At 41.9% G+C, this 18,557-nt stretch overlaps 1 protein-coding gene across 4 annotated transcripts in view; it reads right to left on the bottom strand.

Moving 5' to 3' along the window:
* Positions 1–18,557, bottom strand: part of sytl5 (synaptotagmin-like 5) — a 36,874-nt gene that overhangs the window by 16,902 nt on the left and 1,415 nt on the right. The window lies entirely within an intron of this gene.

Here is an 18,557-nt window from a genome sequence, read left to right as displayed (position 1 = left end):
GGACTTTCATGGCCAGCGTGAAGTTTTTTATTAAATTGACATTGATCAGCAAGAGTTCAAAGGGAACTATGATTAATTGCTAGATGTCTAGCTACAAAAGACCACAATTAGTCCTCAAGAGCACAGCATTAATCAGTTCTTATTAGTAAACCTTTGTATTTTCATTACATTCAGGAGTAGAAGGGGGGTATTTATGAACAAACAAGCACTTAAATGAGCATGTGAGGCTTGTGTTAATTATTTCTCTCATTTCCTCAGTAATGTCAATCAAAAGCTCCACAGGTTACTTGGTGTTTAACAGCGTAAGTGTCACTCAGTGCATGCTGTGGTGCACTGTGGGATTGCTGGGTCATACCAATGTCAATAGTCTGAGGATTGCTAAGGTCCATTATTTATTGGGCATTTGAGCCACGGACGGAGATTTAGCCTCTCAGACCCAAGACTTAGAATATTTTTTGTTATCGTTGGATAAGATTTTGTCCACAATTCCATGCTGTATTGATGTTGGTATCATAGGAGAGATAACAGGCAAACGTTGATCAAAATAACAATTCTTTAATTAAGTAATGCAGATGTTTAACAATAATTTAACTCTTGAGAGCGTAAAATGAAACCAAATAGACCTGTAATAGTCTGTTTGGTTTAATGTTACGCTCTCAAGAGTTAAAGATCTATAAGGGTCCATTTGGTTTCCAACTCTCTATCATAACTGGGGACCAGCTGGAACCCCCTCAAGGACCACTGGTTGAAAACCACAGTTTTAAATAATGTGCGACAGTGGGTCGGCGGTCGGTGGACGTCACAAACGTGACATGCAGACTTGCAAGGCGCACCGTTGCTCCGATCCGCACCAAACGTGGCACAAACACGGTCTGCCATGACAATAGTCACACCAGGGGCCACGTGTGGCCCCCAGGGGGCCCTACAGCAGTGTTACAGCAGTGTCTAACATTTTGAATGGCAATAACTCGATGACCATGAGAACGGGTGAGCTGTCCAAGGTCTCTTGTGTGTGGTCCCTCTAGAGTCTAGACCAGGGATGGGCAGCATGTTTTCCAGTGGGCCATACGACTTCGATAAAGTGAGCGAAGGGCCACACATTGGACAATTGAAATTAAACTTGAAACACATAGTGCTGAATTGTGTAAAACTGCATGAATTTGGTAGACATGACAGACTACTTTACATTAGGGTCAACAAAATGTTGATGTTTTTATCATTTCTATATATATTTGTACAATTGTTTTTTTATTATTATTATTTTATTATTTTGTACAGCTGTACTGCATCACTCCCAAGGCAGACTGTTTCCCCAACCCTTACATTATCAACTTTCAACATTTTAGTACATACAGATGGAATATGGAACACAGGTATGTACTCAAATGGTAAATTTTAAGTGAATTACTATTAATTGGAGTTAAAACTATTAACATAATGCTGCCTTTTAGAATGTAGATGTTACAGGGGGGTCATTTTGTTATTGTTTGACGACTTTGCGGGCCAGATTGAGAGGGTCAAAGGGCTGGGTCCGGCCCCCGTATGTTTCCCCATGTGTTTCCCTAGAACCATGGGGGGTCCCCACATGATTTTGGGGGGGTCCCCAGATGACAGTGAAGTGACAATTTAAGGACTTGTAATGCCTTTTTAATACCTCAAAAAGAAAAAAGGGGAAAAAAGAAAAATAGCATTACTGCATCAAAAGTAATCAACAAACTATACTATAAAAACGTGTCAAAACATGTTGTGAAAATAGCCGATCTACAAGCTCACAACGCCTCGCAAAGGCTACAAGCGTTGTGAGCTTGTAGATCGGCTATTTTCGCAATATATATCTGTGGAACCGAGTCAAACAAAATTTAATGCGTCAATTTTCCAAGTGCTTATCAGGGTGGGGGGTTCCCCAGTTCAAATATGATTATTTTGGGGGTCACGGCCTGAAAAGGTTGAGAACCACTGGTCTTCTAGACAGACAGTCTAGACTCTAGACTGTGCTACACTCCACCAGAGGAAGACAGAAAAGTATTTTTTGCTTTTCATCATTTCTGTGACGCGGCTCCTGTGACGAGCAGAGAACCCTGTCATCGTGGTTAATGCGGCAATTACGATTCAGGATTTCAAGGACCAATGTTCTGCTTTCAAGTAGCTTAGTAATGCAGGCAACAGGATGATGATGATGTGATGAGAAAAGGAACACCTGAGGCTATGAGGGAGGCAGATAGCAGCAGGAAAGAGGGAGCTATTGATTAATAGATTGCTCAGTAAAATGTAGAGAAATGTGTAGTAGGCCTGTCACAATTATAACATAATCGTCTAATCGCAATTATTTGAGATAATCGCAATTATTCTTTGCATAATCGTCATAATGATTTCCATGCAAAGAAAATCATATATTTTCAAAACATTTAAAAAAGAATCGGCAATAGCAGATCTACAAGCGCAAAACACGTTGCATATATTGAGCTTATAGATCATCTATTTCCACTATTAATGTTTTTTTGAAAGCATATTAAGTAATTAAATGTGCAAGCTATTTGTCATATCTGCCCTGTGCAACTTTTATTTACGAGGCCTAAAAGCCAAACAGAAATGTATTTTTTTTATTCATAATGTTCCAGTGTTCAAGGAAAGAAACAATTAATTAAATCGTTAATTGCAATTATTTGAGCGACAATTAGTTGTCAAGTAAAATGTCATTATCGTGACAGGCCTAGTAATGTGTTCTTCAGAGCCTTTTTTTGATTGATTGACATATTTATTGACAAAATGCTATACTGTATTGCATATCTGTCAAAAGGATTAAACTCAATAAAGCTTGAGAGTTTATTTCCATTTCTTTGAGTACAAACTGTGTGAGTTGTGTATGTTGTATGTGTTTGTGTTTGTGTATGTTTATGCGTGTGCGTGTGCGTGTGCGCGTGCGTGTGTGTGTGTGCGTGTGTGTGTGTGGTGTGTGCCTCGTGTTTGGGGTTGGGGGGTTATCACATATAATAGTCTCTTCATATAACTGCATAACAGAACCGATGCAAAGACTTTAGGGCAGTCCTTCCTATTGGAACAGTGATATGATTTGTTTTCATAGAAGTGGGCGTAGGTTTGTTAGCAAACGTTCATGTTGTTGTTCTAGCCCGTACATTGAAAATAAAATCAACAATAAATGCATTCACACAATTTCCAATCTAAAAGACAACTGAACTAACAAAAACAACATGGGTATATACTATAAAGTTGGAATGCAATAACTGGAGATGAAAGGAGGCTAGTAATCATTAGTGGTGGTGTCTGCAGCCCAGGTCCACGGCCGACCGTCCTTATTCATTATTCTCTCTCTCATCCTCGTCCAATCCTCCCGCGCTCGTTGCCTGCTCTTCTCTTTTACATGAATTAGTGCTAATGAATAGGCTGACACCTTTTCAGCATCAGTCGCAACCCAAGATCAGTGATTAGCATTGTAAAGTGCACTAGAACTGCATCAGAACATGTAAATCACCCAACTGTGAGCATGGCAGCAGTGTAATTGAGTGAATAAACTAAGATTTATAGATTACAAATTCTGCTATAAATTAGGGAGATTCAAAATGATAAATATATGCCAGCCAGCTTCACTACGCTATTCGTAATCTCTGTGTTCACTGATGGGCAGCCATCTAAAGAGGTTATTCACTTCAAATCGTTCTTGAGTGATTGAGTTTGTGCTCAAAATTCACAAAGCAAATAAACCCACACATGGACTGATTGTTCTCTTCATACAAACAGACTGAGAACTACAGCCCAAGTGGCTGTGCCGTTTCAACAAACATTATAAAACAGGTTGGCCAAATCACACAATCTGATTGGTTGATAAGTGTGGTATAATAATAACAACCATAAATGGCTATTAAGTCTACTTTTGTATTATATATCACATTGTGACATAGAACTCAGAAACATATAAAAAATCACACCCTGTGTGAAGTGGGCGGTGTCTTGCTAGCTAATCACAATACTGAATGGAGTCAACCAATCATGTACAAAAGATAAATACATTTATTGAAACACTCTTTATGATGGACGAAACCATAACTTGAGAAAAACCAATTTATGGTTTTTCTCAAGTTATGGTTGCTTATATAGGGCTATGCACATGTGTCATGTGACACTGGCCAATCACAGTCCTGAATAGATTGTGATTGGCCAATCACAGCGCAGGATAATTGTACAAATTTCCAAACCTCACTTTTAGGGGCGGTTTCACTGCCCAAAAACAAGAGGGGGTTAAATAACAGCATGGCTTTTTCCCTGCTGATCTCTGACATCATGTTGTTGACGTCAGTCTTGCCCAAATGGTGGGACGGTGGTGGATCTGAGATGATGAATTCACAAAATGAGATCATTTGCACACAGCAAGTATTTGCAATATGTGTTAAATATTCATGGATTAACTTCCTTGGCCTACTGGCAGCATGCTAGAAATTTGGTGCGGATCGGTCCAGTGGTTTGCGAGATTAGTCACACACGCACACACGCAGGCACACACGCAGGCACGCACGCCACACACACACACACACACACACACACACACACACACACACACACACACACACACACACACACACACACACACACACACACACACACACACACACACACACACACACACACACACACACACACACACACACACACACACACACACAATCACACACACACACACACACACACACACACACACACGTTAGGTTGCAGCCTGGAGCCCAGCATGAGACGGAAGGCTCCAGGCTGCAGAATTACAGTCTTCGCTTATCTGGAAACTATATTTATTGCACCTACACTGTCCAACAGAAACTCAAAAAAATAGGCCATGCAATTGATTAATTTCACATTTACAACGGCTAGTTTAAAAGTTTAGTACTAGACAGGTGTCTGTTGAGCAACGGCCTACTTGTGAACGACGCAAGTTGGAAATGTATGCCCCACCAAGTCATGCATACCCGTTGTAAGAGTACCTGTTATACCTGTCTGTCAGTCTGTGACCCTTTAATGCCCATATATGGGGCTCTGTGTCAGGCATGCCCAAATATGGAGAGTAGGCCAGTCTATGACGTCAGTACTATGATGTCATGTTGGTGACTTCAAGGTATTCCATTTATGGGGACTTTGTCAGGTTTATCGATATTTTGGGGAGATCTGCTGATCCGACGGACTTCTCTCTCGGCGCATCACGCCCTCGGGTCCTCAGCGTTATGCATGCAGAGTTTGCAGCACATTTAGGGTGCGTTCGACAATTACGCACCGGAGCACACTCGCCTATTAGTTTGTATTGGCCAGTGCGCTCAGTGCTGTATTTTCGAACGCACCCTTATAGTAGGATATTCGGGAGGTAGAGCTGTGCAAAGAGGAGACTTCTAAACACGTTGCATAGCAACCGCCTTGTTTGAGTTGGGGAACACTTTCTTGTAGAAAGTATTCTTATAATGAAGTTGTTTTTAAGTAAGTCACTCCAGCCCATGGTATATTGCCATTAAAATACACCTAAAGAACAACAGCCCTTTGGTGTGATATACGTTTTACCACATATTATCAATCTGCTGAACTTGCGTATTATTTAAGGACTCTTTTGTTTTACTGAACTAAGTGGTTATTTGGCAATTCTGAAACATTGTCAGCTGTGATGGACATGCATGGCTTAAGAAATACAGTCAGTTCACTTGCCTATGCCTATAGCACAGTGCAAAACATCTTAAAAGCTGTTTTTCTTGCAAAACAGAAGTTTGTTTATTATTCTTACAGCCGAGTGTGTTCTGTAATGGAAACAATACACATTCCATGCATACATTATTAACTGTTACCATGGACAGTTGGAGAGAAGACGTCACATTTATGAAATGATATTGCATAATACTGAAATTTAAATCCAATTTAAATTAAAATGTCATCAAGCAATAGTGATGCTTATGAGCCCCAAAAGATGTACAGTAAATAGTCAGAAATTGTGAAGCGTAATTCAGTCAAACCTATTCCCCATGACATAGACATTCTGCCTGATGTACTTGTGTACCACATGACTCCCATGATGACGCATATACACATTATGACTAATACTTGGTCAACAATATCAGTAATATCAGTGGGTCTGATGCTTGTCTTAGGCATACGAACACTGTCATATCGTGAGCACGGTCGATGCTTCAGATGTGTGCTGCAGCAGGCGTGGAGTCCTGGGACGACCCTCCCTGGGTACACACAACACGCATTCCCACTGCCATTCGCTGTGCCCTGAGTAAACACTACGCTGAGGAAACGTTCAAACCTCAGCCTCTAACCAGAGGCAAAGCACTTACAACGCCTAGCACCATGCATTCCCGTTTTCACAACTGATAGATCAACGAGTATATTTGTCATTTTCATAAAATGATGTGCTGTGGGGTTATGGCCAACAGTGTCTGTATTATGGGGAACGTGAGTAGAAGAGTTATGTAAAAGTTAGGTGTCTTTCTGTGGATGTCCATGGGGTCTTAAAAGCGGTAAATGTGTAGTTTCTGTGTTACATTATGTCATTATGTGATTTATTCTGTCTCTGTTCAGTTCGGTTGAGAGGTACTCTGGCTCAAACACAATGACGGGAACATCAATCTGCCAGTTAAGCACCACGGGTGTATTCGAGGAAGGGGCCAAGATCCAGCCGGCAGCAGCCATGTTATGAGGCAGCCGTTTATACGGTTGTTTAAAAGGTGATGTTTGTGAGAAGAAAACACAGCAGAACAGGGTGGTAAGGGTCCATTTGGGTTCATTTCTACAGAGTTAAATGAACACACCGAGGTCATTTTTTCAGTACCACATGGAAAGGAAAGAAAAACATACTGCATATAAATATTTACCAAGATAATTTCCCTTTTATATCAAAGGGGCTTGTCCATGGGGAAATAACCGTTCCATTTTCCTATTTTTTGTGCTCAGCATCAATATGCCCTCATTGAAGCCTTCGGGCACAGCGGTAAACTCTGCAGGTGTATCACATATTTTATGCTCTGCATGTGAGTGTGTGTGTGCGTGTGTGTGTGCGCGCGCGCGTGCGTGTGTCTGTCGGTAACCTATATGAGACAGAAAAGTGAGATGGAGAGAGATGAAGACATACTAAGTATAAATTTGATATAATGAAGTTGGAGAGAAGGAGTCAATCTCTACATGTGAACTTGTGTTTTAGTGAAATGTGGGTCAGGCTTCGTCCATTTCCAACTGAAATTTCAATTCATCAGCTCCTCAACAACTAATATGGTTGCTACTTTATCCTCATTAGTTCAGCTAAGATCAGCACAGATCTCTGACAGTCTGACTTTAAAGTTCTTCTCTCACCTTCTTGTCAGCAGTTTCATCTTCCCCTGATAGATCTTGATATTGTACAAGATCATTTCCCCACAGGCTACTGTATACATTTTATGCTGTATTGCATAATGTCTATCTAGATTTTATCACCCAATGCTCTCTGGCTGTGAAAAGTATCCACGCTGATGGAGCTTTTATGGTCTAATTCATTAATAAATGATACTGCCTTCTCCACTTAATGTAAAGTCTCTTGCTCCTCTATTAAACATTACCTGCCCTTACTGCCTTCACTGAAATTCAGTGGTATTCTGCAGAATACCACTGAACACTGAATTTATCAATGAATTAGACCATAAAAGCTCCATAATCTTGGATACTTTTCACACCATGTCTTGTTCTTGGCATAGCACACTGGGCTTTCTTCCCAGGAGGGAATTTAAAGGCTGTTGCTGCCTCCTGAATGATTAATGTCACACAAACACCAATAGAAATTGATGCTGAATGTCAGAGTGCATTTCGTTCCAGTCTCTGGAGACCACTAAACGACAAGAGACATCTACTCAACCAGTACTGGTCAGACTTAATTTGGCCAGCCAACACAAGAATAGACTATAGGAGCTATGGCAGCAAAATACATAATATAGCTAACAAAAGACAAATTATTCATTGATCTGTAATCAACAATGGTAGATTTAACACCTTATGATTTTCAACTGTACCGCACTGTGTATATAATTGCTATAGACAGAAACATATGGGTGATTTTCTTTTCTTAGGCAAGTTCCCTTTAAACCTAGTCATCCCTACTCCCTAGCATCCTCCAGGGGGAAAAGATGGTCTATTTCTTCAGGTTAAAGCTTATAGGTAACGGGACAAATTTAAAGCCAAACATATTCTTCACTATCACTCAAAGGACAGGCTGTGTGTCCACCAAAGCCAAGCGTTTCCTCAGTCCCAGCTGATAACGCTTCCAAACGCCAGAGTTGAAAATATTTAAACTCTAGGCCAGCAGATAAAAACTCCACACATGAATGCGCAACGCACAATAGATGCTCAGTGCCTCGTCACGCTGCTGGTGTTTCCAGCATAGCGTAAATAAATGGCGCACCCATTGAAAACAATACAAAACATACGCTGCGCTCAGGAAAAAAAGCTTTGGCGGACACACAGCCTTAATCTTTTATTCAGGATATAAAGCTATAGGCATCATAAACAGAGACATAGAAATATGGCAATGGGTCATACAGTATGGTTGAATAGACCTGTATAGCTTTCCTCTGTTTGAACAAGCTGACATGCAGCTTACGTAAAACCTGGTGGGCTAAACCTATTTGTGGCCAGTGACTTTGACTGTGTCAACAGAAATGTGAGCGATATTAATAAAAAAGTAAGCAGGTTTGCTTTAGCAATAGCTTGGTAATACCAATGGCTAATGTATTTCATAACAGTAGTGCACATACATAGGTGGATGCACAAAGGAGTGTGTGGTTATGTTAAACATTTCTGGCTTTCCATGTTAGCTGCACGTGCAGATTGCAATTTTTTATATGGAATACAACTATGACAAAAACAGATTTGGATTTAAAGGCCTTCAAGCAGGTAGAGCCTCAAAAGTGGTTTTAACTTCATCCTCTTGTATCTACATTTTGTTCAAGGAAAATCACCAAATGCAATTTATTCCATTACTTCAGCAAATGTAATCCACTTCCTGGGGCAGCATGTGTCTCTCTGTGCGCATCAAGGTGAAATCGATAGGCAACCATCATCTTTACAGGCAGCCAGAGATAAGACGGAGATTGCAAAGGGTTCTGGGAATGGGTTTGGGCATGGAAGAGAAACACTACGTTCAATGATATGTGACATGTTTGTCCAAGTGGAAACTATCCCTGACCCTGGCTTCTCTCTCTCTCTCTCTCTCTCTCTCTCTCTCTCTCTCTCTCTCTCTCTCTCTCTCTCTCTCTCTCTCTCTCTCTCTCTCTCTCTCTCTCTCTCTCTCTCGCACGCACGCACGCACGCACGCACGCACGCACGCACGCACGCACGCACTCTCGCACGCACTCACACACACACACACACACACACACACACACACACACACACACACAGCCTCCAGGCAGGTCACACAGGAAAGCTAACAAACAGCACTAATGACCCACTCTTGTCTATCTCAAGAGCTGTAGGTCACATGTTATTGCCAATCATCCTGCAGATGTACCCCACCACACTCTGCTTCAAGGTTTGCGTGTCAATAACAGGAAAAACTGTCGTTCGTACTTTGTTAGTCTGAATTCAATTTCAAAAGTTAATTACACTACTTTGAGAATGCAGGGCTAATGGAGGACCTTTAGTTATAATGTGATATAAAGTGGTCCCTCCCCGCTCCCGAGGGCTATGAATCTATTGGCCAAAAAAGAAAAAAGAGAAAAGAAAACTAGAAAAATGTGTTCCTCGGAGCACAGGTCTCCGCCAGGCCAGGTAGTAGAAGTCGATCTTCACCAATCAGTATGAAATTTGAAAAAAATATTATGAAGATGATGTGTACCGATTTGCGTGATGTTTGGACAAAATCTGTAGGAGTAATCTTTTTTTGTTAAAATCGACCTCCTGGTGGCGCTATGACAGGCCAATGTGAAGTTTCACGGCAATCGGACACTGTGTTCATGATTGGAGGTATTTTGTTCAAAGCAGACGATTCCTGCAAACTTTAGATGCCAATCTTAGCCATTCAGGATAGAATATGAAAAATCGGACAGATCCGTCTTGATCACATGACTATAGCGATAAAGTGTACTAATTAGCGTGATGTTTGGACAAACTCTGTAGGGGTAGAGGTAAAATCTGCCTCCTTGTGGCGCTATAAAAGGCTGAAGTGAAAAATGCAGGGAAGAGGTTATTCCTTGGCCACCGATCGGTCCAGTTAAAGGTAAAAACATGAATCAGCCTGTTATAGCGCCACCATGAGGCCCATTTGAAAAATGTATGGTGGCATTTCATCCTTGGCCTAGTGGGAATGTGCGTACAAAGTTTCTCTGCACGTTCATGATTTGAGGCATTTTGTTCAAAAGGGACCACTCTTGCAAATTTTGGAAGCCGATCTTAGCCAATCAGGACATATGACGACAGATTTGTCTTCATCACATGACTATAAGATAATGTGTACCGATTTGTGTGATGAGTCCAACGGTGTCAGAGATTAGCTGTCCACTGACGGACGGACGGGCAGGCGGACGGACGGACGGAAGGACGGGGCGGGCAGACGGACGGACAGGGGGCAACCAGGGGGCAAAACATAACAAAAAGATGTTATCACTTTTGGCCATACTGTATGTTTGTGATTCTGATTATGGAGTGGTCAATGATCTCAATCTTACGGATTTAATATCAGCTGGCATTATGTGGCCCCCTTCCTGTTTATTGTGGCGATGGACCATGTCCTGAGGCACAAAATCAGTGACAGGGAGGAGATACTGGGTTTCATGCTGGTCCCGAAGATGATCACCAACCTCGACTATGCAGATGACATTGCCATAGTCTCGGACACAGCAGTAGAAATGGAGTGCAGGAAGATCCACATGGAGGACAGAACCATTGCTACTGCCATCGGGAAGGTGCTCGAAGAGGTCAAGGACTTCAAATATCTTGGTGCCTGGACTGCCTCGACGGAACAGGATCTGAAGGTCCTGAGTGCACTTGCCTGGAATGCCTTGTACGGCATGAGGACGGAGAGTGTGGAAATCAGTGATGGGAGATGACCTCAAGTGGCGGCTGTTTGTGGCTTTTGTGTCTTAAGCTGCTGTGCTGCCTTTGGTGATTGAATTTCCCTTGCGGGATCAATAAAGGACTTATCTTATCTTACACAAGAATGCTAAAGGCACTTTTTAGAAATAGATATTTTTGGGGCTCTTCTGCTTTTATTGATAGTATACAGTAGAGAGAGACAGGAAACAGGGAGAGAGACATGAGGAGTGACACGTAACAAAGGCCATCAGGCTCGGGAATTGAACCTGCGAGTCGCTGTCATTAGAGCCTATATGTGGTATGCACCTCAACCACTAGGCCAGCAGCGCCCCGCTGCGAAAGGCACTTGATGTCACATGTGAGGACCACATCAGAAACGTGGACCTCTGTTGGGGCCTTCCACGGGGCACAGATAAGGAGGTCAGGGAGAGAAGGATGAGGCTGGGTGTCAGGCACCCGGAACTGATGGTAAGCGAACTGACAATGTGGGAGCCAACCCAAGGAACAGCTAGGAGGGGAAGGAGGCGCACCACCTACAGATACGTTGACACACTGTGGCGTGACATTGGAGCTAGCAACGCTGCAGAGCTCTGGACCCTGATGCCGGATAGGAGGGAGTGGAGGGTGGAGATCCAGGAGACCCTCGGATCATATCGTTTCTCCAGGGGAAGTAGCAATACGCCCAATGTTAGATACAGCACATCATTTGGAAGTGTAGAGGAGAGATGGAGAAAAAATATATATTCTATTCAAGTCAAGATGTGGCTAAAACAGCTATAAGTTTGGAAATCAATAGGCAAATGTAATACACTGCGATGACACCTTGAGGATTCTTGGTTGAGCATCCCCTTAGCATGATTGTCTTTCCTTATTAGCTTCAAAATGTCCATGACCTGATCAGATTTACACCTTTGCTGTAATGAGTCCTACAAAGGCACACAAATGCAACATCCAAGCCTTTTAACCACAGAGCATACATGTCACAGGCACAATAACATTAGCATCCCCAGCAGAGCCATCATCAGTAATACCCCAACATGCCTGCAGCAATTCTCTGCTTCCTGCAGAAATCAATGGTGCAGAAAATAGGAAAAACAAACAACCCGAGCCAGTCCCTTGCAACCCTTATCTAGGACTTCACCTGTCCTCTTTTCCTCACGATGCACTCCTGTTTCTCCTCTTCACTTTCTCAGATCTCTCTTGCTTCTCGTATTCTATTGCAATAAATATCCAGTTATCCAAATATCCAACAACAAAAATACATAAATTACCAAAAAAAATCTGGAGATTGTACAGAAATTTAAACAAAAAAAAGAAAAATAGCCGATCTACAAGCTCACGTGAAAAATGTGGGAACCCGACATTGTCCTGATCTGCAACCCACCTGCTCTGGAGGGATCGAAGCAACTGTTATCGCTATATATGCTGCTGGTGTCATTTTTGGCTCGCTAAATTAGCAAGGACAAGGTGGGCTCAACAAGCCAACACAATGGATTCTACTGTGTGTTATTTGCAACTTCACGGCCACAGAGAAAACTTTGACCTTCAATCAAACTAACACCAAGGGAGCTTTCAAAGGATACAGATGGAGAGAAAGAGGCAAAGTGAATACATTGTGCGTGCGTGCAATGGATGGAGAAGTTCGGTTAGTTGAATAGGACAAAGAGAAAGTGGGTTGAATGAGTGAATACATCCTCTTTATCAGTGAATATCAACCCTTTTAATTTCAAGGACCCCCAGTTTGATATGCATTTGGCCACAGACCCCCATTTGATACAATGAAAAATTCTCCTTGTTAACTTAAACCTGACACCTGCAAGGGTGGATTTGGTACCCAACAATTAATCATTTAGCTGGGGTTCCCCTGGACCCCAAGGGTCCCCTGACCCCACATTGAGAACCACTGCTCCACGTATTATTTGGAAGAATGTTGGGAGTAACGCTCAGTAAAGCTCAGTCAAAATCACAAAAAAAAACTAAAGACTCTTGAGTTCTGCTTTAGGCAAAGGAGGTAAACCAAAGGGAAATACAATTATTGTAATGGCTGTATATAATAGGTACAGACTACAGTGTTAATGTGAACGTATGATCTGTCATTTCCCTGCTTGCTTTGGAGCGTGTGACCGTTAAAAAGATTGCTAAATCTATTAAAAACACATGTGTAACAAATGCAAACAATAGCATGTCATATCAGATAAGTGTACTGTGCAGCTGCAAGTGCTTCTCATGTATGAATTCAATGCGGTCCAAAAATAGTCTTTTTTTGCATTTAGAGTAGCAGGCTTTGCATGTTATTGTTTTAACAGTAGCAGCCTTGAAGATGATGGGAATGTTAAAAAAAATCTGAAGCTGTTCAAATTAGAAATGACACGGATGAACAAATAGCTGAAATGGAAATCATACTGGTACTGACAAAGTTATAAAATAGCAATTATATGTCATCCTTCCTATTTTAAGTAATTGAACAACCACGTAGATTAATTGAAATCCCAATCCCCAATGCGTCACAAATGGGAGTGTGACATACTTGTTACTTAATACAATACCACTACCACTGCTCATGACATGATATATTTTTGCTTAGTCATGAAGGCTTGATTGTGCAGCTGAGGGATTTCTCCACTGTGCTTTGTCAAATTTACTTCAGCAAACAGACATCAATCCGAAATCACCCTCTGCCCTCAGAGTCTGAGGCTCAGACAATCCTTCTTTTCTACCTCCTTCCCTCTCACTGCTCCACTAGCCCATCGGCAATGTTCCCAATCATCCTCCAATAACCACAGTGTGTGTGGTTGTTAATCTTGTTAATTATGGACATAATGAGTGTCTCAGCTTGCTAGATGACAGAGACAAAGTAATACAGCACACTAAAGACAACGGCATGCTAATATCTAGAAAGGTACGCTCAGTAGAGCACAAATCTCCACCAGGATGCATGCACTACCTCCCTCCAGCTTTGACTGTGTGGGGCATGTGAGGACAATTTTGGGAATGTATGCATTATGAAAAAGGCACAGGGCAATGAGGGGAAGGGTGAGAAATAATGAGACTGTAAATGACACCAATACAATAGAGACAGAAATGAAAGGGGTGCACATAAATTTCATAATATAAATAAACATATTTTGTATTTTGAGTACGGTCTAGACCTGCTCTATATATATGAAGTGCCTTTAGATAAATTCTGATGTGATTTGGTGGTATATAAAACAAAATTTACTTGACTTTCAGGGGGGTGGGGGGCCATGTTCGGGGAGTGGGGTGCACCCCAATACAATAGCAGGAGAAACACTGGACACAATCCCCAAATGAATGAATGAGGAAATTGTAATAATAATACATCCAATTTATATATTTATACAGTGCTTTTCTCTGTTCTCAAAGTCGCTTTACAAAAACAGAACAAATAAAAATAACTTTATTAAGAGAAGAAAGCTAAAAACTAAGCAAACAAAAACATAAATATTAAAATTGTTTTTTTAATATTAAAATTAGTTTTTTAATATTAAAATTAGTTTTTTAATATAAAAATTAGTTTTTTTAATATTAAAATATACATCTTTTTAAGGATTGTAAAGGATAGGCAAAGAATAAGCATTGTGCTTCAGCCTATTCCGTTTTTCAGTCATTATATTTGGATTTTGTGTGTGAACTGACTATGGATATGTACATTTGTGAATTTTCTAAGTCGACACAAAAACAAAGACCGAAAATAAACCATTCATTCATTCATTCAAAAGGCAAAAGGGGGGATTAGAAGTGAGGTTTTGAACAGGGCTTTGATGTGAGCTGGGAGTGAGTTCCAAAGGGAGGGGGCTGTAACTGAGAAAGCCCCTGTCACCCCCGGTTCGTTTTTTTGTCGTGGGGACATCCAGGAGGTTGGCATCACCAGACCTGAGGGAACAGGAGGGGGTGTGGAGGTGAAGGAGGTCAGAGAGGTCGGAGGGGCTTGTTTGTTGGGGGCCTTGTAGGTGGTGAGCAGTATTTTGAAATCTATTCTGTGTTTGACTGGGAGCCAGTGAAGGTCATGTAGGACTGGTGTGATGTGAACTCTGGATCGGATTCTGGTGAGCAGGCGGGCAGCAGAGTTTTGCACATACTGTAATTTCTTGAGAACGTTGTAGGTGGCACTGTATAAGAGGCTATTACAGTAGTTGAGTCTGGATGTGATGAAGGCGTGGATAAGTGTCTCTGCAGCAGAGTGACCGATAACCGATTATTTCCACGGTCATATCGATATCCATACCGATAACGATATTGCAAAACCAGTTTCCCCCAGTCGGGTTTACCGTGCACCTATTATAATGAAATATGTGATGCTGGGTGCGGAAACACTGCTTTATGCTCTGATTTTTAGACCTAGTGAACACTACTATCTGTTTCAGAGGGCCATATTTAAACAAGCTGCTGTATAGAAGTGCGGTATCTCATATGACACAGACACAACATGCTTTTGTAATCATTCTCTCTGATATATAGCACTCCTCTGCACCACGGATGTGCAGAGGACCTAAAAATGTCTTCAGACTGAATTGTCAACTCGTTACACTTAATTTCCATCTTCAGTCTGAATTGCCTCCACTGTGACAGATTTCCGAGGGGGGATTCAATTTTCCGTAACCAATCACTAGAGACTAATGTATCCACCCAAAAGTAATTTGAAGTCGACACTGATACGTAGCCATGCCAATGGAAAAAGATCTCCCCTTTGAATAAAAGCCTTCAAAGCAGAATGTTGTTTGGATTTCAAAGTAAAGTAATGAGTGCTGCAAATTGGTAATCACTTTATCAACTGAGAAATGCTGTTTCATGTCATGATGCCAGACCAGAATCTGTCAACTCGATGGAGTAGGTGGATTCACAGGTTTGGACCTAGGCAACTATACAGTATTTTGAGATGTTGGATCCTCAGGTGGTTTATTAAGTTTGGTATTAAATGATTGTGTCTTGCTCCCTCCTCGCATGACTGAAGTCATTGCAAATTTGTTTCCACTTTCAGAGACTTTGAAATAATTCAACACACTGACTGCAGACATTGCTTGTTCCCTGTGTAGGTAGGTTAACGCAAGCCATTTCTCCACCAACGCATCAATGTGGTTGGCACATAATTAATGCATGCTCATCATTTCAGGAAACTTTTTGATATTTGTCCAATATCGATATGATGACCGATATATCGTGCTTCCCTATTATGAGACTGAAATTAATTAGACTTGTTGTAGGTAATATCAAAACCATTGACAGAAGGCAAAACAAATCTGGTGAGCACTTTGCTGAAAGACCACCTGGGAACATAAGAATGACAGCAAAACACGCATCATTGTGACAAAACGGCAACTACCGAAAAGGACTTCTGAGTACCTTTGATCTTGTAGAAAATACTGCATTACTTCCCCCAGAAATATAGATAGAAAAGTCTTTGTTCCTCAGCCAAGTGTGTGATGATCGCTGTGAGTGCACTGTGTTCATCTCAGTTCAGCGCTTAAAGACAACGAGCTGAGAGGGCTTGAGATGCGGGCTGGATCTTATTAACCTAGTTTCAGGTCGGCTGCTCCCCCTCCATTTGCTTAGAAAATCTGAATATTTCATAGGACTTTCTGCTGCATGTCTGGTACATTTTACTTGCATGTTCTTTTCTCAAACCGGCAAGGCAGGCCTAATAGAAAGACGCGAGCCCTGTATGTGCACAGTATGTGTGAGACAAAGAAAGAGTATGCGAGAGAGCAAGAGTGAAACACAACATCAGAGATTTGTTTAGTAAGCTGATCCAGTTCAGAACAGAATAGGACCTGTCATTTTACATAGAGTTCATGACATGTAGGCCTACTATAATAATGATGATGATGATGATGATCAATCGAATTTAAAAATAACCCTTTACACTCTCAGGGTTAAAAACACTCCAGATGTACTATGTACAATGTCTTGTATGGCACAAGTGTCTGAGCCGCCACAATGTGATTATGCGTATGTGATTCGAGACCTTAAGTTAATTACTAGGGAGAGGTCTATATCCTGTCTGTCTCGCTACTCGTCAACTTGCCGAGTTGACGAGGAGCGAGTTGACACTACTCCCGCCGTCTCCTTACCACTTCACCCTCCTACTCTATCCTTTCTCCCTCCTGTTCCATCAGTGATACTAAGTGGAGGAAAGTGGCTGGGAAGGAAGGCAATGGAAGTTAGGAGTGATCACGGAGGGAGGTGTCCCTCACACTTTAGAGGTCAGAGGAGAGCAGCAGTGAGACATTGCTCTCCTGACCGGCAATCTATTATCCCCTCAAGAATTTTTTTCCTTGCCACCGTGCCACCAAATTACGATTCAAGTCTTGGGATTTTTTTTCTCTTCTTTTTATATATCTGCAGACGCCATGTGGGGATGATGGGGTTCCACTGATTGCCTGGCTCTGGCTGGGATTGAATGGGGATGCCACATGTCTCTGGAGCCAACATGAGGCTACAGAGTGCATACCAAATGGCACTGCATGCACTTCTGTGTTAGAGCACCACGGATCAAACCAGACGAGTGAGGCAGGCATCGCCACATCAGTGAGTGGGAGGCAGGGAAGCCCAGCATCACATGATAGTGTATTCCACACAGTCACCATTTCAACAAAGCAGCACAATAGAAACAGCATCAGAGCAATGCAACACACCTTATCAGGGGAGTTCACCTGCACAACCTTTGCTCTAATAATGCAGAGGTTTGTGTACAGCTAATTATATTTTACAAATTTATGTAAGCGACAAGCTGTGCCATTTTGTTCTGCTGTTATAGCCCTTATCGCCGGAACTCTTGTCATCTTACAGCCCAAAATATATTGTATATTCGCTATATTGTGATACAGTGGAATGTAAACAGGATTTGTGTGGCCAACTGGGAGACTGTGTGCACAGCCTCATTACATCAGTCTGGCACCATCAGCGCATCAGCGATGTACCATGGTTATCATGATGCATGCACACACGAATGCATGCAAGTGGACGCACATGCTCTCACACACACACACACACACACACACACACACACACACACACACACACACACACACACACACACACACACACACACACACACACACACACACACACACACACACACACACACACACACACATTTCCCATCCAATTCACTCCTACATGGTTTTGGAGAGACTGACCTCTAATTCGCTGTGACTGCAGTCCCCAGGGCTTCTCTCTGCTGTGATAAATGGGCTCTCTGCTTGGCTGTATTGCAGAGAATTCAGGGAATCCCCAGTTTCTCTTCCCCCTTTTCCTGCTCCTTTATTTCCCTTGTACCGGTATATTAACTACGGTATATAATGGTTTAGTTACAGTTAGAACTACATACTTTGTGATCATAATCGAATTATTCTATTTTTCTAAGGCCAATCAGGGGAATTCAGTTGTGGCAAATGTATATGATGCTTTAAAAGGATAAAATAAATATGAAGTAGGGGAGTCTGTGCCTAAAACCAATATGTCCCATGCCTGCCTGCAATGCTTGACATTAAGAGACA

The sequence above is a fragment of the Gymnoscopelus braueri genome (genome assembly GCF_963280865.1).
Source record: "Gymnoscopelus braueri genome assembly, chromosome: 18".
In the NCBI taxonomy this organism is placed as follows: Eukaryota; Metazoa; Chordata; class Actinopteri; order Myctophiformes; family Myctophidae; genus Gymnoscopelus; species Gymnoscopelus braueri.
Note: the sequence above shows the minus strand (reverse complement) of the source record. Positions and strands in the feature narration are given on the sequence as shown.